The sequence below is a fragment of the Thermobia domestica genome, chromosome 9 (assembly GCF_964235325.1).
Source record: "Thermobia domestica chromosome 9, izTheDome1.hap1.1, whole genome shotgun sequence".
Classification (NCBI taxonomy): domain Eukaryota; kingdom Metazoa; phylum Arthropoda; class Insecta; order Zygentoma; family Lepismatidae; genus Thermobia; species Thermobia domestica.
In genome coordinates this window covers 139,980,161-140,006,596 of record NC_137462.1, presented here as the reverse complement: position 1 = coordinate 140,006,596, position 26,436 = coordinate 139,980,161, and positions in this window count along the sequence as shown.

The following is a 26,436-nucleotide window of genomic DNA, read 5'->3' as shown; positions in this document are numbered from 1 at the left end:
CTGATTGTTGGAATTGTTGGGGGAGGTGAAATTTTGTTGTTGGTTTTAGTGAGGGATGTTTGTGTCATATATGTAGTAAACTTATACCTATGTACGCTAGTATGAATAATATGGCAGGGGGTAAAACTTTCCCGGGACAGTTTTACCCCCTTCTGTTTCTCATTGTTGGAATTGTTGGGGGAGGTGAAATTTTGTTGTTGGTTTTAGTGAGGGATGTATGTGTCATATATGTAGAAAACTTTTACCTATGTACGCTAGTATGAATAATATGGCAGGGGGGTAAAACTTTCCCGGGACAGATTTACCCCCCTTCTGTTTCTCATTCTTGGAATTGTTGGGGGAGATGAAATTTTGTTGTTGGTTTTAGTGAGTTATGTAGGTGTCATATATGTAGTAAACTTTGACCTATGTACGCTAGTATGAATAATATGGAAGGGGGGTAAAACTTTCCCGGGACAGTTTTACCCCCTTCTGCTTCTCATTGTTGGAATAATTGGGGGAGGTGAAATTTTGTTGTTGGTTTTAGTGAGTGATGTAGGTGTCATATATGTAGTAAACTTTTACCTATGTATGCTAGTATGAATAATATGGCAGGGGGTAAAACTTTCACGGGACAGTTTTAGCCCCCTTCTGTTTCTCATTGTTGGAATTGTTGGGGTAGGTGAAATTTTGTTGTTGGTTTTAGTGAGGGATGTAGGTGTCATATATGTAGTAAACTTTGACCTATGTACGCTAGTATGAATAATATGGCAGGGGGTAAAACTATCCCGAGACAGTTTTACCCCCTTCTGTTTCTCATTGTTGGAATATTTGGGGGAGGTGAAATTTTGTTGATGGTTTTAGTGAGGGATGTAGATGTCATATATGTAGTAAACTTTTACCTATGTACGCTAGTATGAATAATATGGCAGGGGGGTAAAACTTTCCCGGGACCGTTTTACACCCTTCTGTTTCTCATTGTTGGAATATTTGGGGGAGGTGAAATTTTTTTGCTGGTTTTAGTGAGTGATGTATGTGTCACATATGTAGTAAACATTTACCTGTGTACGCTAGTATGAATAATATGGCAGGAGGTAAAACTTTCCCGGGACAGTTTTACCCCCCTTCTGTTTCTCATTGTTGGATTTGTTGGGGGAGGTGAAATTTGGTTGTTGGTTTTAGTGAGGGATGTATGTGTCATATATGTAGTAAACTTTGACCTATGTACTCTAGTATGAATAATATGGCAGGTGGGTAAAACTTACCCGGGACAGTTTTACCCGCTTTCTGTTTCTGATTGTTGGAATTTTGGGGGAGGTGAAATTTTGTTGTTGGTTTTAGTGAGAGATGTAACTGTCATATAGGTAGTAAACTTTGACCTATGTACGTTAGTATGAATAATATGGCAGGGGGGTAAAACTTTCCCGGGACAGTTTTACCCCCTTCTGTTTCTCATTGTTGGAATTGTTGGGGGAGGTGAAATTTTGTTGTTGTTTTCAGTGAAAGATGTAGGTGTCATATATGTAGTAAACTTTAACCTATGTACGCTAGTATGAATAATATGGCAGGGGGTAAAACTTTCCCCTGACAGTTTTACCCCCCTTCTGTTTCTAATTGTTGGAATATTTGGGGGAGGTGAAATTTTGTTGTTGGTTTTAGTGAGTGATGTAGATGTCATATATGTAGTAAACTTTGACCTATGTACGCTAGTATGAATAATATGGCAGGGAGGTAAAAATTTCCCGGGACACTTTTACCCCCTTACATTTTTCATTGTTGGAATTGTTGGGGGAGGTGAAATTTTGTTTTTGGTTTTAGTGAGAGTTGTAGATGTCATATATGTAGTAAACTTTTACCTATGTACGCTAGTACGAATAATATGGTAGGGGGGTTAAACTTTCCCGGGACAGTTTTACCCCCTTCTGTTTCTCATTGTTGGAATTGTTGGGGGAGGTGAAATTTGGTTGTTGGTTTTAGGAAGGGATGTAGGTGTCATATAGGTAGTAAACTTTTGCCTATGTACGCTAGTATGAATAATATGGCAGGGGGTAAAACTTTCCCGGGACAGTTTTACCCCCTTCTGTTTCTCATTGTTGGAATTGTTGGGGGAGGTGAAATTTGGTTGTTGGTGTTAGGGACGGACGTAGGTCTCATATATTCAGTGAACTTTTACCTATGTACGCTAGTATGAATAATATGAAAGAAGGTAAAACTTTCCCGGGACAGTTTTACCCCCTTCTGTTTCTCATTGTTGGAATTGTTGGGGAGGTGAAATTTTGTTGTTGGTTTTAGTGAGGGATGTATGTGTCATATATGTAGTAATTTTTTACCTATGTACGCTAGTGTGAATAATATGGCAGAAGGTAAAACTTTCCCGGGACAGTTTTAGCCCCCTTCTGTTTCTCATTGTTGGAATTGTTGGGGTAGGTGAAATTTTGTTGTTGGTTTTAGTGAGGGATGTAGGTGTCATATATGTAGTAAACTTTTACCTATGTATGCTAGTATGAATAATATGGCAGGGGGTAAAACTTTCCCGGGACAGTTTTAGCCCCCTTCTGTTTCTCATTGTTGGAATTGTTGGGGTAGGTGAAATTTTGTTGTTGGTTTTAGTGAGGGATGTAGGTGTCATATATGTAGTAAACTTTTACCTATGTACGCTAGTATGAATAATATGGCAGGGGGTAAAACTATCCCGAGACAGTTTTACCCCCTTCTGTTTCTCATTGTTGGAATATTTGGGGGAGGTGAAATTTTGTTGATGGTTTTAGTGAGGGATGTAGATGTCATATATGTAGTAAACTTTTACCTATGTACGCTAGTATGAATAATATTGCAGGGGGGTAAAACTTTCCCGGGACCGTTTTACCCCCTTCTGTTTCTCATTGTTGGAATATTTGGGGGAGGTGAAATTTTTTTGCTGGTTTTAGTGAGTGATGTATGTGTCACATATGTAGTAAACATTTACCTGTGTACGCTAGTATGAATAATATGGCAGGAGGTAAAACTTTCCCGGGACAGTTTTACCCCCCTTCTGTTTCTCATTGTTGGATTTGTTGGGAGAGGTGAAATTTGGTTGTTGGTTTTAGTGAGGGATGTATGTGTCATATATGTAGTAAACTTTGACCTATGTACTCTAGTATGAATAATATGGCAGGTGGGTAAAACTTTCCCGGGACAGTTTTACCCCCCTTCTGTTTCTGATTGTTGGAATTTTGGGGGAGGTGAAATTTTGTTGTTGGTTTTAGTGAGAGATGTAGGTGTCATATAGGTAGTAAACTTTGACCTATGTACGTTAGTATGAATAATATGGCAGGGGGGTAAAACTTTCCCGGGACAGTTTTACCCGCTTCTGTTTCTCATTGTTGGAATTGTTGGGGGAGGTGAAATTTTGTTGTTGTTTTCAGTGAAAGATGTAGGTGTCATATATGTAGTAAACTTTAACCTATGTACGCTAGTATGAATAATATGGCAGGGGGGGAAAAATTCCCCTGACAGTTTTACCCCCCTCTGTTTCTAATTGTTGGAATATTTGGGGGAGGTGAAATTTTGTTGTTGGTTTTAGTGAGTGATGTAGATGTCATATATGTAGTAAACTTTGACCTATGTACGCTAGTATGAATAATATGGCAGGGAGGTAAAAATTTCCCGGAACACTTTTACCCCCTTACATTTTTCATTGTTGGAATTGTTGGGGAGGGTGAAATTTTGTTGTTGGTTTTAGTGAGTGATGTAGATGTCATATATGTAGTAAACTTTTATCTATGTACACTAGTATGAATAATATGGCAAGGGGGCAAAACTTTCCCGGGACAGTTTTACCTCCTTCTGTTTCTCATTGTTGGAATTGTTGGGGGAGGTGAAATTTTGTTGTTGGTTTTAGTGAGGGATGTAGATGTCATATATGTAGTAAACTTTTACCTATGTACGCTAGTATGAATAATATGGCAGGGGGTAAAACTTTCCCGGGACAGTTTTAGCCCCCTTCTGTTTCTCATTGTTGGAATATTTGGGGGAGGTGAAATTTTGTTGTTTGTTTTAGTGACGGATGTAGGTGTCATATATGTAGTAAACTTTTACCTATGTACGTTAGTATGAATAATATGGCAGGGGGTAAAACTTTCCCGAGACAGTTTTACCTTATTCTATTTCTCATTGTTGGAATTGTTGGGGGAGGTGAAATTTTGTTGTTGGTTTTAGGGAGAGATGTAGATGTCATATATGCAGTAAACGTTTACCTATGTACGCTAGTATGAATAATATGGCAGAAGGTAAAACTTTCCCGGGACAGTTTTACCCCCTTCTGTTTCTCAATGTTGGAATTGTTGGGGAAGGTGAAATTTTGTTTTTGGTTTTAGTGAGAGTTGTAGATGTCATATATGTAGTAAACTTTTACCTATGTACGCTAGTATGAATAATATGGTAGGGGGGTTAAACTTTCCCGGGACAGTTTTACCCCCTTCTGTTTCTCATTGTTGGAATTGTTGGGGGAGGTGAAATTTGGTTGTTGGTTTTAGGAAGGGATGTAGGTGTCATATAGGTAGTAAACTTTTGCCTACGTACGCTAGTATGAATAATATGGGAGGGGGGTAAAACTTTCCCGGGACAGTTTTACCCCCTTCTGTTTCTCATTGTTGGAATTGTTGGGGGAGGTGAAATTTGGTTGTTGGTGTTAGGGACGGATGTAGGTCTCATATATTCAGTAAACTTTTACCTATGTACGCTAGTATGAATAATATGAAAGAAGGTAAAACTTTCCCGGGACAGTTTTACCCCCTTCTGTTTCTCATTGTTGGAATTGTTGGGGAGGTGAAATTTTGTTGTTGGTTTTAGTGAGGGATGTATGTGTCATATATGTAGTAATTTTTTACCTATGCACGCTAGTGTGAATAATATGGCAGAAGGTAAAACTTTCCCGGGACTGTTTTACCCCCCTTCTGTTTCTCATTGTTGGAATTGTTGGGGGAGGTGAAATTTTGTTGTTGGTTTTAGTGAGGGATGTAGGTGTCATATATGTAGTAAACTTTTACCTATGTACGCTAGTATGAATAATATGGCAGGGGGGTTAAACTTTCCCGGGACAGTTTTACCCCCTTTTTTTTCTCATTGTTGGAATTGTTGGGGAGGTGAAATTTGGTTGTTGGTTTTAGGAAGGGATGTAGGTGTCATATATGTAGTAAACTTTTACCTATGTACTTTAGTATGAATAATATGGCAGAAGGTAAAACTTTCCCGGGACAGTTTTACCCCCTTCAGTTTCTGATTGTTGGAATTGTTGGGGGAGGTGAAATTTTGTTGTTGGTTTTAGTGTGGGATGTATGTGTCATATATGTAGTAAACTTTTACCTTTGTACTTTAGTATGAATAATATGGCAGGTGGGTAAAACTTTCCCGGGACAGTTTTACCCCCTTCTGTTTCTCATTGTTGCAATTGTTCGGGGACGTGAAATTTGGTTGTTGGTTTTAGTGAGTGATGTAGGTGCCATATATGTAGTAAACTTTGACCTATGTTCGTTAGTATGAATAATATGGCAGGGGGGTAAAACTTTCCCGGGACAGATTTACCCCCCTTCTGTTTCTCATTCTTGGAATTGTTGGGGGAGATGAAATTTTGTTGTTGGTTTTAGTGAGTTATGTAGGTGTCATATATGTAGTAAACTTTTACCTATGTACGCTAGTATGAATAATATGGAAGGGGGGTAAAACTTTCCGGGGACAGTTTTACCCCCTTCTGTTTCTCATTGTTGGAATAATTGGAGGAGGTGAAATTTTGTTGTTGTTTTCAGTGAGGGATGTAGGTGTCATATATGTAGTAAACTTTTACCTATGTACGCTAGTATGAATAATATGGCAGGGGGTAAAACTTTTCCGGGACAGTTTTACCCCCCTTCTGTTTCTCATTGTTGCAATTGTTCGGGGACGTGAAATTTGGTTGTTGGTTTTAGTGAGTGATGTAGGTGTCATATATGTAGTAAACTTTTACCTATGTTCGTTAGTATGAATAATATGGCAGGGGGTAAAACTTTCCCGGGACAGTTTTACCCCCCTTCTGTTTCTAATTGTTGGAATATTTGGGGGAGGTGAAATTTGGTTGTTGGTTTTAGTGGGTGATGTAGATGTCATATATGTAGTAAACTTTTACCTATGTACGCTAGTATGAATAATATGGCAGGGGGGTAAAACTTTCCCGGGACAGTTTTATCCCCTTTTTTTTCTCATTGTTGGAATTGTTGGGGGAGGTGAAATTTTGTTGTTGGTTTTAGTGAGTGATGTAGGTGTCATATATGAAGTAAACTTTTACCTATGTACGCTAGTATGAATAATATGGCAGGGAGGTAAAAATTTCCAGGGACACTTTTACCCCCTTACATTTTTCATTGTTGGAATTGTTGGGGAAAGTGAAAATTTGTTGTTGGTTTTAGTGAGGGATGTACGTTTCATATATGTAGTAAACTTTTATCTATGTACACTAGTATGAATAATATGGCAAGGGGGTAAAACTTTCCCGGGACAGTTTTACCCCCCTTCTGTTTCTCATTTTTGGAATATTTGGGGAAAGTGAAATTTTTTTGCTGGTTTTAGTGAGTGATGTAGATGTCATATATGTAGTAAACTTTTACCTATGTACGCTAGTATGAATAATATGGCAGGGGGGTAAAACTTTCCCCTGATAGTTTTACCCCCCTTCTGTTTCTCATTGTTGGAATTGTTGGGGTAGGTGAAATTTTGTGGTTGTTTTCAGTGAGGGATGTAGATGTCATATATGTAGTAAACTTTTACCTATGTACGCTAGTATGAATAATATGGCAGGGGGGTAAAAATTTCCCGGGACAGTTTTACCCCCCTTCTGTTTCTAATTGTTGGAATATTTGGGGGAGATGAAATTTTGTTGTTGGTTTTAGTGAGTGATGTATGTGTCATATATGTAGTAAAATTTTACCTATGTACGCTAGTATGAATAATATGGCAGGGGGTAAAACTTTCCCGGGACAGTTTTACCCCCTTCTGTTTCTCATTGTTGGAATTGTTGGGGGAGGTGAAATTTTGTTGTTGTTTTCAGTGAGGGATGTAGGTGTCATATATGTAGTAAACCTTTACCCTTGTACGCTAGTATGAATAATATGGCAAGGGGGTAAAACTTTCCCGGGACAGTTTTACCCCCCTTCTGTTTCTCATTGTTGGAATTGTTGGGGGAGATGAAATTTTTTTGTTGGTTTTAGTGAGTTATGTAGGTGTCATATATGTAGTAAACTTTGACCTATGTACGCTAGTATGAATAATATGGCAGGGGGGTAAAACTTTCCCGGGGCAGTTTTACCCCCTTGGGTTTCTCATTGTTGGAATTGTTGGGGGAGGTGAAATTTTGTTGTTGTATTTAGTGAGTGATGTAGGTGTCATATATGTAGTAAACTTTGACTTATGTACGCTAGTATGAATAATATGGAAGGGGGGTAAAAATTTCCCGGGACAGTTTTACCCTCTTCTGTTTCTCATTGTTGGAATTTTTGGGGGAGGTGAAATTGGTTGTTAGTTTTAGGGAGGGGTGTAGGTATCATATATGTAGTAAACTTTTACCTATGTACGCTAGTATTAATAATATGGCAGGGGGGTAAAAATTTCCCGGGACAGTTTTACCGTGGGGTAAAAATTTAAGGGGGTAAAACTGTACCGTGACACCGGCACGAAAAGCCAGTGCTTTGTCCACTCACCCACTGTGTCGTTAGGGATTACAACCACTGCAATAACAGCTACATTTCTGTGGGTTATATACTATGATCACGTGTTCCTTCTTTGCTGGAAGTCGACAATGTTCTTACATGTAGTAGTTAAACCTGGATGCTATGTAACAGTGGGGTATTTAGACCTACATGCTCTCTATATAATGTAATAAAAGGGCCATGCTGGGAATAAGAAATAGAAGATTGCTTGGACAAAACGGAAACTTGTCATCAGAAGAAATATTTATCTACGAGGCATGCGCAGTAACATAATTCAGAATAGTTACTATTTAGTTCACTAAACGAAAAAAGGGGTATAGAAAGTAAACATGCCGCGTCAACGAGATCGACGAGAGTTGACAGAGGCGGAGGAGATGTGTAATAATACAACAACTTTGGTTAAATTGATAATTCGTTCTGTATCCTGTAACAGATCATATGTTATACATCACAACTTTATGGGAGAGCAGAGAAAGACTTACTAACCATATCATATAGAAAGCTTTACTAACCCGATCATATAGATACAAATGGATGTAACTGTGAGTACTACAACTTGGATTTAACGAAAGCTGTTTAGACATTCAGTGGTTTGCAGGGTTGTATATTCACTAAAAGATAAGACACAATACAATTCTTTATACCTCAGCTTCCAGTAGCTAGATACATGCAATTTCTGGTTAGATGATGAAACTGCTGTCGGATTTTAATACATGACGTATTGCAGGATACAAAATGCTTTGCATTAGTTTTTATAGCTATTAGTTTAGTGTTCTGAAAGGTTGTATGTAAATTAGGGATGGCCAATTCCGGAATGTTTACTTTCCGAACTCCCAAAAGTAAAACCGGACAAATTCCGGATTTCGGAAAAAGTCCAACTTTGGAAAAAATCCGGAATTTAGAAATTTCTGATTTCGTAAACATTCCGAATTCCAGATTTTTCTAAATTCCGGAATTTTACCGAATTCCATAATATTCCAAAATCCGGAAAGTGAAATTTCCTCTTCAAGAAAATGAATTTTTCTCGATTAATATGTGCATGATTCTTGCATCTCATCTGTAGATGGATAACTTTGAGCAAAGAAAATTGATAATTCACCTTTCGTGCAGCCATTATTTTATGCGAAAAAAGATGTTACCTGGTATGGAATCGAACTGAGGTTTTCTAGTTGGAAGCCTCGCATAATATCCAGTGGCGGGTTTAGAGGGTAGGCACAGGCGTACCCAAAAATTGAGAAAAATTTTTGAACGCTAAAAGAGACGATAAAAGTAAATATATTTTCCACTATTCATATTAATGGTAGATAATTATTTAACAAATAGCATGAACCACTACTGTAAAATTTATTTCCTCCTGTCATTAATCAATCAAATGTGTGTATGTCTCCATAAGTGAGGGAGCGGGCCTACCCAAAATTAGAATCCGCCCCTGATGATACCGATACCCCACAGATTACTCTACCGAAAATGTATTTTCAAGAAATGGTGTAGTGATTTTTTCTAAGACCAATAACACGAAAAGAGTATGCTTCAGATTAGTGAAGTTTCGAACGGCACTGATAATCCTCTTAGAAGTTTGTCCTTTCCCAACCAACATTCGTAAATCATCTCCGTGATACAGCTGTGCGATTCCACCCTCTTAAGGATTGCTCGTTTAGTATGAGAAGTCACTCTTCGATTCTTTACGACCGCTTTGTAAAAAAAATATTTGAGTTGAAAAGGACTTGAACCTATGTTGATTAGCTGTATTACTTAGAAGTCCAGCATGTTACTCCTACTCTATCTTCCTACAGGAAATCATAAATTAGATATTACTAAGTTCAGCCCTGATATTTGGAGCGAACCGGTAATATTCTTCTAATGATATTTCCACCAAAGTGCAAGCCGAAACTCATTTATTCGATGACCTGGAGACAAATTAGTACCTACTATTAAACTAAATAACATACAATGCAGGGAAATTACAGAAATATTAACATATTACACACAGTGATGAAAATTTTCCCATTCATGAAAACACACTCCACTTACTCCTACTTCGTTGTTTAGCCATGATGTGAAGTGGAAAATTTTCTTTTATATTTTTCCGGAAAATTTTCTGTTCTTAAATATCAGCGATCAAGTAACAATTCCTCAGTATTCATAAAATTGATTGAAATCATGTATAGAAATGTTAAAAAGTGAAAGATCGTTTAAAAAATCTGATAAATTTCATGGCTCAGACAACTTTTAGTATTATGTAGGAAAAAGTGAAACAATTTTTCATGAATCGAAAAATAGTCTGTCCTGTACAGTGATGAAAATTTTCCGGAAAATTTTGAAACGGAAAATTTTCCGATTCATAAAAACATATTCCACTTATTCCTACATCGTTGTTTAGCAGTGTGATGTGAGGTGGAAAATTTTCCTCCGCTATATTTTTCCGGAAAATTTTCCGTTCTTAACAAATATCAGTGATCAAGTAACAATTCCTCAGTATTCATAAAATTGATTGAAATCATGTATAGAAATGTTAAAAAGTGAAAGATCGTTTAAAGAATCTGAAAATTTCATGGCTCAGAATTTTCAGTACTATGTAGGAACAAGTGAAACAATTTTTCCTGAATCGAAGTATTTTCTGTCTTGTATGGAAAAATTGAAGAACTTTTTATGAGTCGGAAAATTTTCATAATTTTGAAGCAATAAGTAAAACTAACTTTTTGTGAAACGGAAAGTTTTATTGCTCTGTAGAAACAAGTGAAAGAAATTTTCATGAATCGGAAAATTTTCATCACGATGTAGAAACAACTGAAAAAAAAATCATAATCCGGACAATTTTGGATATTATATATAGTGGTTTGGTGAAAAATTTTCCACTATATTTAACTGCACATTCATCTATAAAATTCAATTTCTGTAGAGGAAAGTTAGACAGCAACAAGTTATCATTTTTCCAATTAGCTTTCGGAAACCAGAAAATTTTATAATATTTCAAGTTGGGAAGTAAGTGTTTCTTTCTCTCTCTCTCTCTCTCTCTCTCTCTGTGTGTGTGTGTGTGTGTAGTGCAGGGAACATACATCGAGTTCATAGAGAACAAATATCCCATTCTAATATTTAAAATGTAACAAGAAATTGAAAAGAAACCTTTGTGAATTTATCAATTTCAGAAACAGAAAATTCCACTATTTCTTCATATGTAGGACTGTCTATGTAATGAAATAACTACATAAAAGTTCCTTATGAAGATTATTTTTGTAACAGAAAATAAGAAAAAAATGATTTTATTGTGTTTAACACTCGTATACCATAATTTCAATATTGGAATTTTGTATAATCAACATCTTAGAGCAGATATTTGTATTGTAAAACTACCATTAGTATGTATAAAATATTGAAAGAACAACTACACAAATCAGCTTCTCTATTATATTTCACTTTCTCTTCTGAATGAACATATGAATAAATAAATGTTTATTTCCAGAAAATGGTTAGTATTTGCTTTCATGAGTTACTTAAACTCGAATTTTGGGTAGTCAAAAATTTACAGTAGGCACTTTATTTTATATCTACTTATTTATAAATGTTGCAGTATGTAAATCTATAAAAGTAGAAAATCTATGAGAAAAACGTCTTATGCGTATTAAACTGACGAAATCTAACATTGTAAGATGAAAGGTGGATTCTGAGGGAAGAACGCATTGAAGTTTTTGAAACATTCTTGAAATGAAGAATCGTTAGATTTTCACTTCATGAAACATTTTAAGACAATATTTATTACCAATAAATTTTACGGCTAAACAACGATGTAGGAATAAGTGGAGTATGTTTTTATGAATCGGAAAATTTTCATGACTTTTAATAAATTTAAATTTAAAATAATAGAATGGGGTATTTGTACTCTACGAACTCGATGTTGTATGTTCTTGCACTTTGCATACATACATACATTATACGTATATATATATATATATATATATATATATATATATACAGAGAGAGAGAGTGAGAGTTGTTCGTTCCATGCATCGTTTTTCCACAAATCCGGTCTGTTCTTCCTTATTCTTTTCCTCAGCTTGGTTAGGAACTTCTTTGTAGTAGGTCTGATTCACCGTTTGACCTTGAGGCACGCATTCAGTCCTGATGATACCTCTGATATCGAAAAAAATGATGAGCATTGCCTTCACTTTCGACTTGCTCATTCGTGCTTTTTTCATTCTTGACGATGTGGGAGTCTCCCAGTGCATGGATTGACGCTTAGTCTCGGGGTCACACTGGAAAATCCATCACGTGTTAGAAAGTCTAGTTTAGCTTTGAGTCGTTTCATGACGTCACAGCAAATGGTGTTTCGCAATGTCTTTTTGTTCCTGAGAGAAGTTTTTCGGGACAATTTTTGCACAAACTTTTGTCATGTTTAAATTGTCATGCAATATTTGTCTTACTGTTTCTTTGTTAATGTTCGTCATGTCTGCGATCATCCGAATGCTCAGACGTCCGTCTTTCCGCACAAGTTCATTAATTTTTTGAACATTTTCGTCCGTTCTTGAACTCAAAGTGCGGCCGGGTCGTTCATCATCTTCAACCTCCTCCCTACCTTCTGGAAATCGTTTGTGCCATTCGAAAACTCGCGCACGTGACATAGCATGATCACCATACACCTCTTTTAACATTCCACAACATTCCGTCGGTGTTTTGTTTAATTTCACCAGAAATTTGATGTTAATGCGCTGCTCAACTTTACTGTTCACCATGATTCCGGCACTACTACAGAACCTGTCCTCTTCATGCAAGCCTGCAAAGAAAAGAAGAGCTTTCAGAATCATGAAACAAACAGTGGCTGCTCATGAAGGTTCAAGATCGACAACACATCATTAGCTACCTCCCCACGATCCTGCGCGACAGGAGATGGGCAGTCTTGTTATTTAATTACCACGCCTCGTATTTGTATATCTTTATGTAATAGATACAAAATAACGAAAACTTCTTAGTTTTACAATTGGACTCCTTCATTCTTCAATATCACATACAGAAAGCTGGGAACAACAGCTGTCTCATAATACCCTTTTGGAGGGAAATTATGAGACAGCACAAATTTGACATTTACTCATCAACTTATGAGATAACACGAAATTTCTTGGCAGCAAATTGTTACTCTATCGGCACAATAAACTGCTGCCTAGGTTAACTGCTTTCAAAACTAATGTAAGCTGAGTAACATGGAAAAGTTGTGAAATATGTCTCATAATTACCCCCACTGACCCTACATCAAAATAACTGAACTGAACTGGCAAAATGAATTGAATGATCGAGGTATTAGCAACTATAGCAAAAAGACGTTGAGTATTACCGTCTCCCAACCATCTTGTCCCCGTAGCTCTCTAAGGTTTATTTAGTTAATAATTCGGCTCGAGCGATAACCATGATCACAAACATATGTTAATTTTTCCACTCATATTGAAAGCTTCAACTTTGCGTTAATACATACAGGTTGTGAAAAGAAACCTACTTCAGTCTTGGGAAAACCACTAAAATTATCAGTTAAACCGGACATTTTATTATTATTATTATTATTATTATTATTATTATTATTATTATTATTATTATTATTATTATTATTATTTAAAGAAAATCTAGATATTAGCCTATCAAATAAGAAATGGATTGTTGCTGGTCCCGATTTTTTACATCAAGGTCAAATCGAAGACCAAATATTTAAAATATCTCAATTCAAATTTCGAGCTTGTGCTTCTACTTCCCGCTAAAGCTGTGCTCATCACGACTTTTTTTCTCCAAATATCGATTCCGTGATGGGCACAGAAAGTCAACACTTAAAAATTACTTTACTGTTAGGTTGAAGATGAGTTGATTCACTATGGGCAAACTGTACAGCGAAAAGATGGAAAATGTAGGGTTAACTTAAAAAAAAAAAAAAAAAAAAAACCGCTCCAGTTGAAATGCTTATACAGACACGGACAATGACACGGAGAACCAGTCATATTAACAAATGCTGAAACAAATCTTGAATTATTCGCTTATTCACCTAAAAATCACCTTCATTAACATGTCTGCTCACTAGGAGCGTATCCCCAGCGTGTACGTTAACATATACTTACGAGAGAATACCTATATCTCAGATTTTGAGTACAGTTTCAAAAGCTCATTTCCGTAAACTGTAAAAGCAGTGATTACTATGCTAATTATCACAAATTAAATGCAACTTTTGAGTTGCATACACACAACCTACTAGGGAATGAAGACCATGTGCTAACAAAGAGTACACTGGAAAATAAAATAACATGTTATAACAAAAATTAAAATAAGATGACAATCGATACAAATATAGAGGATGAATATGACATATCCGAACTTCGCCAAGTATGGTAGAAGAAGCTATTTGTTTACTTCTTCTTGGCCAACCGCTAACAACATTTATAAATCTATATGTGGCTTTGTTATACGCAATTAGTACATTCAAATTCACAAACGATGACGAACTGAAGGGTACGAAGGTACAGTTGCAAGTAACAACCGTAGTCATAATAATATAGTTCTACTAAACAACGTTGAAAATAGTGGGTAATTAGGTGGTAAGTAGAAATGACCAAAACTGAACAGTTTACATCGATCATTTCGAAATACAGCTAGAAGATTAAATTTACAAGAAATAACAAAAATCAGTGAAATTTGGAGTTATACTAAGCATAGTTTGAGGGGGAAAGCGAGCATCCCCGGTGGGGATACTTCAGCTGACTTCTTTGGGGGGGAACAGAATGTGATTGAGGGGGAAAATCCCCCTCACACCCCCGGTAATTCGCACCCTGCTTATAGGGTCAAGTTGCGGTTTGCCGGTGATTGGAAAACGGTTTCGTAGTTCTCATGGCAAGAGCTTTCAGACGAGATATAGGTTTCCTCCAGGTACTTGGAATCATCCGTATCTAGTCTCTGAAAGGCAGTCCGATTTTTTGTGACCAGTAATGTACATTTCCTGATTTTCACGCCTGAATACAATTTCGTTCTCGTTGCCTAATGTGCCTTTTCTCACTCAGTTTTCAGTCTATTTGATTTGATTTGGGTGAGCGTCCCTTTCAGCAGCGAGGCTGTATGTGAACCTATAGTTTAACGTGGAATCATGAGCCTCCGCTGGGAATCGAACCTGGGCTCCGCGCCAAAGGCATGTACGTTTTCCACGTAGCCACGACGGATCTCTGTTACCATCAAGAATTCTACCTGCCACCAATATATGATTGGTTCTCCGTTTCTTCGTGTAGTATATCATGCAAATCGCATTATTCTTAACTTTTGCACATGAATGTATTTTCCTTATGTAAAATATAATTTAAATAAGGAATGTTCTTTGTGTACATTATTAGAGAAATAATCTATTCGATGTATATACTCATGTCATTCGACGTAAAATATGCACTCATATGTGCCATGCGCCTATTTAGAATCTTCAATAAATCAATCCAAGTTTAACCAGTAAATGACCTAAACTCATAATGAACTGTCCATTATAAGAAAATTAGTATAATATAAGAGTTAATTACAGAATGTTACGGATACTGGATGATCATAATATTATCTTTCGCCGCTGATAACTTTAAATACTAAATTTAGCTTAGGAGTTAATGAGCAAAGTTCATGTGTTGAAAAAAAAAAAAAGTTATTAGTAAGGCTTGTGAAGAAAATTCTGCAACTGGTTCATAATTCTACCTCCACGTTTTGATTACTATATGGCATAATCATGAAAGATATAGGAAGAAACTAATTAATGAAGGTAAATATCCATCTGAAGCTTTTCCTTTAATAACTTGCATACTAATGAGAGCTGAAAAAAATAATCACGTGTAGCAGCAGCTACCGATCAACTTTCGACATAGTTATCAAAGCTGTATTAATCAAATATTTCCTCTTCACAGTCAAGCATGGGTGCGGATGGAATTCACACCAGATTGATCGCATGAAATACGCGAATCTTCTACAAACAATGTACTCGTGTGACGTCAAAGTTGATGAAGCATCCGTGTAACGCTTTTTGCTTGCTTCTGTTTCTCGTTTGCGTATCGAATGCATACTAAGGATTAAATCATCACATGAATGAGTTGCCATTAACATTAAGAACGACAAAGTTTACAGATTCTTCTTGGCAATTCAGATAGCATTAATTCTCTGCTTTTCACTTCATTACTCAAAGTAGTAGTTTGTAAATCGCAAGCCACAAATATGAAAGTTGTGTCAGTTATTTCTCATGTAGAAACACAAAAAACGAAAAGAAAGAAATAAATCAGTTATAAAGAATAGTTCAATACTAAAGAGCAGTCAACATCTACAGATCTTAATATATACTATTCTGTCGCACTACTCCCTAAACTTTGGTAGCTAGCACAAGTTGAAAAAAGGACACGTTCATGATACAATCTTTTCTTTATACAGTTTATTTGATTTTTTAAAGGCTTTTGTTAATCTCAGCTAGGCATCGAATAAAGATCTTCCGAAATTTTCTCTAAATTAAACTTTAATTAAGGCCCCAGGATGTTGCGCGGACAATAGTTTGGGCAACCTCTTCTTGGCGCGCTCTATCCTCTTTGTACTTCACACGAGTTTGTACACATGAGTGACCAATTCGCATTCTCTGAAGCAAAAATTCGCCCGCACACCGTTTATACCCAATGATTCAAGAAAGTAAGAAAAGAAAATGCTATACCATGTCGAGTGAATTTTTTAACTCGTTAAAGCAAATGAGGCATTTGTTTTGGCCATTTTTTTTACTTTGTATGCAACGCTAAGCATAAGCATGTAAAATAGTCTAAATTCTCTGAAAGAAGAAATTTTAAGTTTGAATTTATTATATAACTAAACAATTATTAATAATTATTATTATAAGTTTGCACCTTAAGATACAGTAAAACTCTAATTGAGGTTATGAAAGAAAAGAAAATGTAAATTTTCGCTTCTTTCAGGGTAAACTAGATAAACAGAGGATCTGCTAATTTAACACAGTGCCTCTGCGTTATCCAAGTTGTATTGAATTCCGACACATGCCTCGTGTTACTTCAACACCATCGGATTTTGGAATAAATTATTCTTTCTTATGTAAATTATTCTTTATACATATTCTTTCTTATTGAACGGAAATGACTATTATGAGAGACAATAAAGTAGATATGTGGCATAAATTATTTATCACTGGTTACTAAGGGCGCCGATTTCTCTGTAACTTTGGGGGGACCCATTCATAAAAAAAAATACATATAACAATACATATAGCAAGAGAAAATACATATCCATAAAAATACAAGGGGGCCCACATGAGCTTTGGGGGGTCCGCCTCCCCTCGGTCCACCAGGATCGGCACTCTTGCTGGTTACAAGGAAAGAAATATGGTCGACAAGGAAAAGAAACATCGTGAAGTTTAATATTGTGATTTACAACCACGTTTCATGAATAGGAGAACATTGGGAAATAACTATTAAAGTAATTAAGCGCGGTGTTAAATGTTCTTGGCTTAGTCCAATTTTGAAATGTCTTTAGATTTGAAATATACCGTGAACAAGAACATCGAAAACAGATGGCAGAACTTCTCGTAATATATGTTTTGTCAGAAAATTCATACACTCACAAAATTACTTTCGTGAAAGACCATATAAAATAATATATATATATATATATATATATATATATATATATATATATATATATATATATATATATATATATTTGCTTGGTATAAATTTCAAATATACCACGCAAAGCTTTACCCAGGTAGAAATGTAATACAAATTCTCAATACCTACCTACCTACCTACCTACCTACCTAACTAACTAACTAACTCTATGGCCTATGGAACCCGGAGGTTTAACGCCGCCTTCACAAAAGCTCTCCACTGGCTTCTATCCTTAGCTAACTGCATCCAGTTTCTACTTTCTATTCCAATCTCTGCGAGATCCATCTTAATATTGTCCTCCCATCTGCGCCTAGGTCTTTTTGTTGAGTATAATTTTCGGAAAATTGGTGGAAAAATATGCAGTATTAGTATTATATATATATACAGACTGTCCCATAATTCGTGTGTAAACTTTAATTTCATAGTACTCAGAACTGGTAAAAGCTAGAACTGTGAAATTTGCAGGCAATTTAGAGGAAGGTCAGAAGATTTGTTTGATATCAAAATGAGATCGCGGGTATTATTGTTTGCGGAGTTACAGGGTCAAAGGTCAAAATGCGATTTTTTCCTTATGGGATTTCAATGTTAAATAGTAGTCTCACATGACATTTTTTTGAATATCCATCTCCGGTAGCAAAAATTGGTATATCGACATAAATTCTGATCCGAAACAATGTGATAACGAGAAATTTGGGCAATCGTGACCCGGTGACCTCTAGCAGGTCATCTGTGACCCTTGAAGAAAAAGCTCCCTTTTCAACAGCTTATTGTACACAACTAATTCAGTTGAAGATAATGTAAAAAGACATATGCACAAAGGATCTACTGAACATCCTTTTTAGCAAAACGAAGAGGTCAGCAATATCATCAGAGGTCAAAGGTCACGTAGTTAAAATGCCATATTTGATGTGTTAACAAATAAGAAACTGTGACATTGGAAATAATGCTTTGAAGTGCCATAGAACACATGCATAATGATCCTTCCAACGAGTGTGTATGGGCATAGGGAAAAGGTCATCGTAAGAGGTCAAAGGTCACGCAGTTAAAATTTCATGTTTGATGTGTTAGCAACTATGAAACTGTGACGTTTGAAAAATGATTTGAGCTACCATGGAACACATGCATAAAAGGTCCTTCAAATTGGTGTATATGGGCATAGGAAAAAGGTCAACAATGTCATAAAAGGTCAAAGGTTACGCAGTTAAAATTTCATGTTTGATGTGTTAGAAAATATGGAACGGCGACATTTGAAAAATGATTTGACGTGCCATAGAATACATACAGAAAGGTCCTTCCAACGGATGTGTATGGGCACAGGAAAAAGATCAAGAACGTCCTTAAAGGTCAAAGGTCACGCAGTTAAAATTTCATGTTTGATATATCAGCAAGTATGAAACTGTGATGTTGGAAATAAGGGAGTCATAGCTGCCATAGAAAATATGCATAAAGGTCTTTCCAATTGGTGTGTATGGGCATAGCAAAAAGCTCAACAATGTCATAAAAGGTCAAAGGTCACGCAGTTAAAATGTCATGTTTGATGTGTTAACAAGTATGAAACTGTGGCGTTAGAAAGAATAATTGGAGCTCGCATAGAACACATGGATGAAGAAAGAAGGTCCTTCCAAGGGGAGTCCATGGTCTTAGAAAAAGGTTAACAATGTCATAAAAGGTCAAAGGTCACGCAGTTAAAACATGATTGTTTGTGTTAACAAATATGAAAGTGTGTCGTTTGAAAAGTGATTTGACCTGCCAGAATACATGCAAAAAGGCGCCCATGGAATACATGCATAATTAATGGTCAACAGTGTAATAAAAGGTCAAAGGTCACGAAATAAGAAGTTTATAGTTCGTATATTGGCAAGTATGAGACGGTAATGTTTGAGAACTAATTTAGTTGGTATGGTATATAAAATTAAGAATATTTATTTGGGCTCTCGGAAATCTTTTTTTTTAAATAACAAGAATACTTAATTTTAGGAAGTCATTATAGAATGCGCACTATTGTTTGCAGGACATTCTAGGGCATAGTGGGTGCAGGATTTTCTTTCGTCTAGATTCTAAAAAACATATTATTTGGTAATATTTTCCATAAGTAGAAGCTTTACTTTGTATATACTTAAACAAAAACAAACTATTTGCTGAGCAAAACAATATATTCACATAAAAAACTACATACGTGTTACAGTTTCGCCAACTAACATTTTGGCTTCATCAGACACTATCTGTTTCCAAGCAATGCATTCTGTTGTGAAGTTTGAGGGGAGAACAAAGATGTCCCTATTCTCATGAAAAATAAATATGGCAGCCTTAATATTTCCTTGATGCTTACCCAGGAAATTGAGAAAATAAAAATAATTCCACTGGAAATAAATTGCTTCCCCATATGTAGGAAGAGACGCACTCTTATCGTTTATTTATACCCTTTCATGACTGAAGCATAAACACGACCTGTATATGTTTTGAACTCACGTCAAATAATCAGTCTGTTTCGTTCACAAGGGTGGTTTGGTGTTGCTAGAATGATAATCTGGTTGGACAGAGACAGTGAGGCAGTGGAGTGTGGAGTTGAGCTTAAAATTAAATGAGTTTGTGTATCTTGAGTGTTTGGGAATATTGTGTGTCTTGTGAGTGTGTAAGAAAACAAAAGCTGTTGTATTTCTTATTTTCCCTATACTCATAGGCCTACGTGTTTGGAAGTGTGTGTGTGTGTGTGTGTGTGTGTGATTGTGTAAGTCACAGTGGATATTCTAACAAAGGAACAACGTGCCGATTTGCATACAGTTCTTAGTAGGTAGGTTAAAAAAACGCGGAGAAAGGCGTTTGCACGGTGGGGTGTGAAAATAAGCAATACCCAAATTCTTCATCTTTGCAAACAGTTTCGGAATAACTGTTTTAGAAAGAAACATCTTTCTCAGCGACAACGAAAGGCAGGACCACTTGTAAAGATCTCTACCGAGGATACTAAACGCAAAGTGGTTCGTTCTGTGCTTAGTTCACCAAGAAAATCAATCCGTCGCCGGAGTGTTGCATCCAACATTAAAAGAAGTTCGCTGAGTAGGATATTGCGTGTGCTTGAGGTTAAGGCGTACCGTATGAAGATTGTAAATAAATTACATGATGATTGTTTCGGTGCCAGAATTTTATTTTGTAACTGGTTGATAGACAAATTAAATGAAAATCCCATATTTTTTATTTCAACTTATAATGTCAGATGAAGCTGTTTTTTTTTTAATGGAATAGTGTCTTCGTCACATGAACGGTTCTTGGGACCCAGTCCACCGGCGGAAAGAATTGAACGCTGTGTAGATCAAAAGGGTATTATCGTGTGGATGGGAATAACAGCAACTGTTGTAATAGGGCCATTTTTCTTCGAAAGAAACGTTAATCAACTTACATACCAAAATATGTTGCGAGAATTTCTTTTCCATGAACTTAATCCCTTAAATCTTGATCCACACAATGATATGTGGTTTTAACAGGATGGTGCTCCAGCACACCGTACTAGGGCAACATTGCAAATTTTAAGAGGAAGGTTTGGAAACCGTTTATAAAGTATAGTTTCTGATGTTGAGTGGCCAGCTGGAAGTCCTGATCTAACCCCATGCGACTTCTTTCTATGGGGCTTTCTTAAGCAACAAGTTTATAAAACTCCTTCAGTAACACTTGAAGAACTTCGACGATCGATACAGCGTGCCATTGAACAGATAACTCCAGACACTCTTGAAAAAATCTTCACAAAGACACTTATACCCAGAGTGAACTTAAGTTTAGCACATCATTGTTTTAAACATCACAGAAACATGCCTACCATTGCCTGCAGCATTTGAATTACAAAATTAGGCTTCTCCACCTTATGGCAATATTGACGTTTTCATTATGGTCATGTGCACCCCTTGGAAGGATCTTTCTGAATGTGTTCTATGGAAGCTCAAATCCATATTTAAAACGCCACAGTTTTATACTTGCTAACACATCAAACATGAAATTTTAACTGCGTGACCTTTGACCTTTTACGATACTGTTGACCTCACACACACACCAATTGGAAGATATTTTCTGCATGTGTCCAGCGGCAGCTCAAATCCTTATTTTCAACATCGCAGTTTCATACTTCTTAACACTTCAAACATGAAATTTTAACTGCGTGACCTTTGACCTTTTATGACACTGTTGACCTTTTTCCTAAACCCATATACACCAATTCGAAGGACCTTTTATGCATGTGTTCCATGGTAGCTCAAATCATTTTTCAAACGTCACAGTTTCATAGTTGCTAACACATCAAACATGAAATTTTAACTGAGTGACCTTTGACCTCTTATGATGACCTTTTCCCTATGCCCATACACACTCGTTGGAAGGATCATTATGCATGTGTTCAATGGCACTTCAAAGCATTATTTCCAATGTCACAGTTTCTTATTTGTTAACACATCAAATATGACATTTTAACTACGTGACCTTTGACCTCTGATGATATTGCTGACCTCTTCGTTTTGCTAAAAAGGATGTTCAGTAGATCCTTTGTGCATATGTCTTTTTAACATTATCTTCAACTGGATTAGTTGTGTACAATAAGCTGTTGAAAAGGGAGCTTTTTCTTCAAGGGTCACAGATGACCTGCTAGAGGTCACCGGGTCATGATTGCCCAAATTTCTCGTTATCACGTTGTTTTGGATCAGAATTTATGTCGATATACCAATTTTTGCTACCGGAGATGGATATTCAAAAAAAATGTCATGTGAGACTACTATTTAACATTGAAATCCCATAAGGAAAAAATCGCATTTTGACCTTTGACCCTGTAACTCCGCAAACAATAATACCCGCGATCTCATTTTGATATCAAACAAATCTTCTGACCTTCCTCTAAATTGCCTGCAAATTTCACAGTTCTAGCTTTTACCAGTTCTGAGTACTATGAAATTAAAGTTTACACACGAATTATGGGACAGTCTGTATATATATGTGTGTGTGTGAGGTGGGGGCATAATGGACATCTTAAGGTTGAAATTGAATTAGCAGCGTTGCTGTGAATGAAAAGTCGATGTTTTTGCAGTACAATATTCTATATTCTTTCTCCTACAAATGCCAATAGGTACAGGGCGTGAAAGTTTTACCAAACAATTTGTAAGTGCAAATAAATTGACCTATTGCGAATGGCCGTTTTACCCCACCCCCTGGGTAAAATGGCCCTATCCTTGGAACATTTACATATTAACCAAAATTATGGTCTGTTTCGATAAGGAAATGCTAGTTTCTTTATTCATTCAAAGTGTTAATGAAACAGTTATTTGTACAACTATAAAATAATGAACGGAAAACTATAAAAACGAAGATAATACTAAAATAAAACTAAATAAAAGAGAAAATACAAAATGGACTACAGGAGCCATAAACAAATTCGAGACTAGGTCTTTAACATGCCAACAGATGATAGAACAAGGACACACGCTCGGTCACAGGGAGCACTGACCTTCATACGTCAGTGTGTTAAGAGATAGCCTACTGTGATTATCGATAGTTGTACATTCGGTGCTATTGTGACTGCATGCGTCACCCCTTTTGCGATTTCAACATTTCAGATTGAGTGGCATGTACGTTTCAAGATTGGAAGAACATCAATGTAAGACGAAGAAAGATCAGGAAGACATTTTGGTCCCCTGTACAATTTTAAGAGGCCATTTTGCCCCAATCGCGATATAACTTTCAAAAACCCTTTATCTACTATCTGCCGTCTCCACAAGGAGAACATGCCTGAATTTTTGATTGCCAAACCTTTCTTACTATCTATATGTGTAGCATGTTTCATTTAAGTAATTACTTTTTCCAGCAACAGGTAGAATTTTCACTACATACCTTATATCGACGTACCATGAAAATGGTTTTCTCCGCTTATTTCACACGTTATTGAAGCAGTGGTGCTATTCTAGTTTTTTAAACAACCGGTTCTCTATTATATACCTAGGTATATATTTATTCAAAATGGAAGTTAAAGCTGACACCAGCATCACTTGCTAGCATAACAATCAATGTATCTGCTTGATGGATTCGTAGATCAATGCTAATGGTTCCAAGTTTTGATTGCATATAGCGGTTGCCCTGGAGAGTATGCCATTATATAGGATTTTTGCTTTATTTTGAACTGAAGAATAGCGCTCTGTTGTTCGTGGGCACAGTTTTTAGAACAACCGATATATATATATATATATATATATATATATATATATATATATATATATATATATATATGACAGAGAGATAGTAGACGCATAGGTAGATAGATAGATCTGAGGCAACAAACCATACAAGGTAGATACAAGAGGTCTTACGTTGTTAAACGGAACGCAAATTTTACCAACTTAGGTTCGAATTAAGAACTGTTTCTATTGTATTTTTAGCGCCACTTTCAAACAAAACCTACTTCAGGAGGGGAAAATATATGACAGAATATACAATAGTGTATTCGTGTTAGTGAGATTTAATCAAAGCTTTAACAAAACCAGCCTTTTGTTGTGTGAAAATTTCAGACGTTTATTCTCAGCAATACAAATATGAAGCATTCAAAAGAATTAAAATTTAAGACCTGGAAACCTGTTGTTGACATTACTGGAAAACTCTTTTTCGGTCAGATCAGATAAATATTTTGGCGCCCGCTTATTCAAATTTCTGTCTGCTCACAGTGCCGCATTTCCCATTAGGCCAACTACGTCCGTGCCTAGATCGCAAAAGTTTTGAAGGGCACAAAATTTAAAAATTAAATAATATTTTAATTTTTTTTTGTGTGTGAAAAAGTTAAAAAAAAATCAAGAGCAAATTTACTAATTCATGAACAATCCTTCTTTACTATTCTAATATGTATAATGATAGTGTAAGAAATCTAAAAATAATTCAGAACATACATTCCCATTTGATATTTTTCTTACGTAGTTGTAGCTGTAGCATCTACTGAGTAGTATTTAACTGTAATAAATTGTTAATTCACTAATTACACATAATTTAGTTAAGTTTTAAGCTAGAATTATTATTGTGGCGCTGTAATTATTGTGGCGCCGACAGCAAAAGTGCCTAGGGGCGCCGAGCTCCTAAATGCGGCAACTGCTCATTGAACTGAAACAACTCAAAGTTGCTTGTTACAATAATACACGCGAGCGGGAAAAGTACGGACATGTTTTCACAAATTTGTTTGGTTCCTTTCTTTCATTCTTGGTTTATATATATATATATATATATATATATATATATATATATATATATATATATATATATGTGTGTGTGTGTGTGTATGTTTAAGTCTGCGTATAAAAAACGGTTCTGCGAAACCGAAATATTTTAACAACCGGCTCTAGTGAACCGGTGCGAACCGGCTGAATAGCACCACTGTATTGAAAGTAGCGACGCGACGTCTCCCTTTCTCAAGATTTCGGGCCATCACTAACTGCGGCTTGTGCAATAATACCAGTTCTCTGTCATCAGAGGAACACCGTTATATACCGGGGTGACCATCTTGCCCCGGGGAGTCATTATGCCCCCACTTCCCATATATAAATATATATATATAAATAGGGGTTAATGAACTATACCGATAAACTGTAAGAGGTGATTCCTTACATCAAAATAAGAGAAAAAGTTCATATGGACCTGTGAGAAAAACTGCATAGTTTCAGACCTAGGGCTGTCCAAAATCGCGAAAGAGCCAAATTTCAAGAGTCCCTATTTCGAATTCGAGAAACTGTGGATGGTGGTCCTTACCAGCGTAAAGGAAGTCATGCATACGGAGTCCAAAATGCACATTTCATTAATGTTCAATGGGTGTACAGAGTATTCCCTGCAGGGTGAAATTCATAGACATGCCATCAACCGAATTTTGAGGTAAGCTCTGACTTTATGATTGGCCCAAAGTAGGCAAACGATAAATCTTGGTACCAGTGAACATGGAATCCTTTAGCGCGATGTCGGAAGTGTTAAGTATCGTCAGCAGCACGGTCTCTCGTACTCGGTTAAATGCATGCTGTGATGTTTTCCTTCACGTTTATAGGTGAAGAAAACATGGAATACACCGTGACGAAATACATCGCATCACACGTTATTCTGAATACAGAAAAACATGGAGTTGCCGGTTCCTAACACTTCCGACTTGCCTCCAAAGCTTTCGATGTCCATTGTTGTCAAGGTTTACCTCCTGCCTCCTTTGGACCCTCCTTGAAATCAGGGTATATCTGAGAATTACACCCTGTAGGTAATACGCTGTACACTTATTGAAAATTGATGAAATGTGCACTTTTGTATTGTGTATGCGTGGCTTCCTTTACGCTGTTAAAGACCACCATTCACAGTTTCTGGAATTCGAAATAGAGCCTGTTATAATTTAGCTTTCTCGTAATTTTGGACAGCCCTAGCTCTGAAACTATGCACTTTTCGCCATAGGTCCATATGAACTTTTTCTTTTATTTTGATGTAAGGAATCGCCTCTTGCAGTTTGTCGGTAGGATTTGAATTTTGAGCCCCTAGCTGAATTAATACACATATCCTTAGTAAATACAGCTGATTAGAATGTAGATCTTTCGGTAATGGCTCAGGAACATCAATTACAGAGCTTGAGATACGTTGAAACATAGTAATGGGCTTGGTCTTATAATCAAATAACAGCAGTTTGGTAATAGGTCCTTCATGTGTCGCTGGATCAGTTATTCTCTCATCAAGTACACAAATTATTCTACCAAAGTATCCGTGTCATTCGGTCGATGTTAGGGATGCGCACGAGTTGAGAAATGTCTTAAATCTCGACTCGAGATTCAAGTCGAGACACACTTTGTAAACTTCGAGACGAGTCGAGACATACGTATTTCTCGACTCGAATTTTCAAGTCGAGACACGAGTCGAGTCGAGACTACTCGTAAAAATCTCGTCTCGACTCGAATGTCTCGAAAATATTTCTATAATTTTTAATGTTATTTTGAAGAAATTATTCACTCAGAAACAGCCTTGAAACCAATTCCAGCATTTATTACTTTAGAAAGGTACAGAACGCATAAACTTAATAGTTAATCTTTCGAGATCAAGATTTAATTTTCAACTCAATTCAGCTAATTAAAACTAAT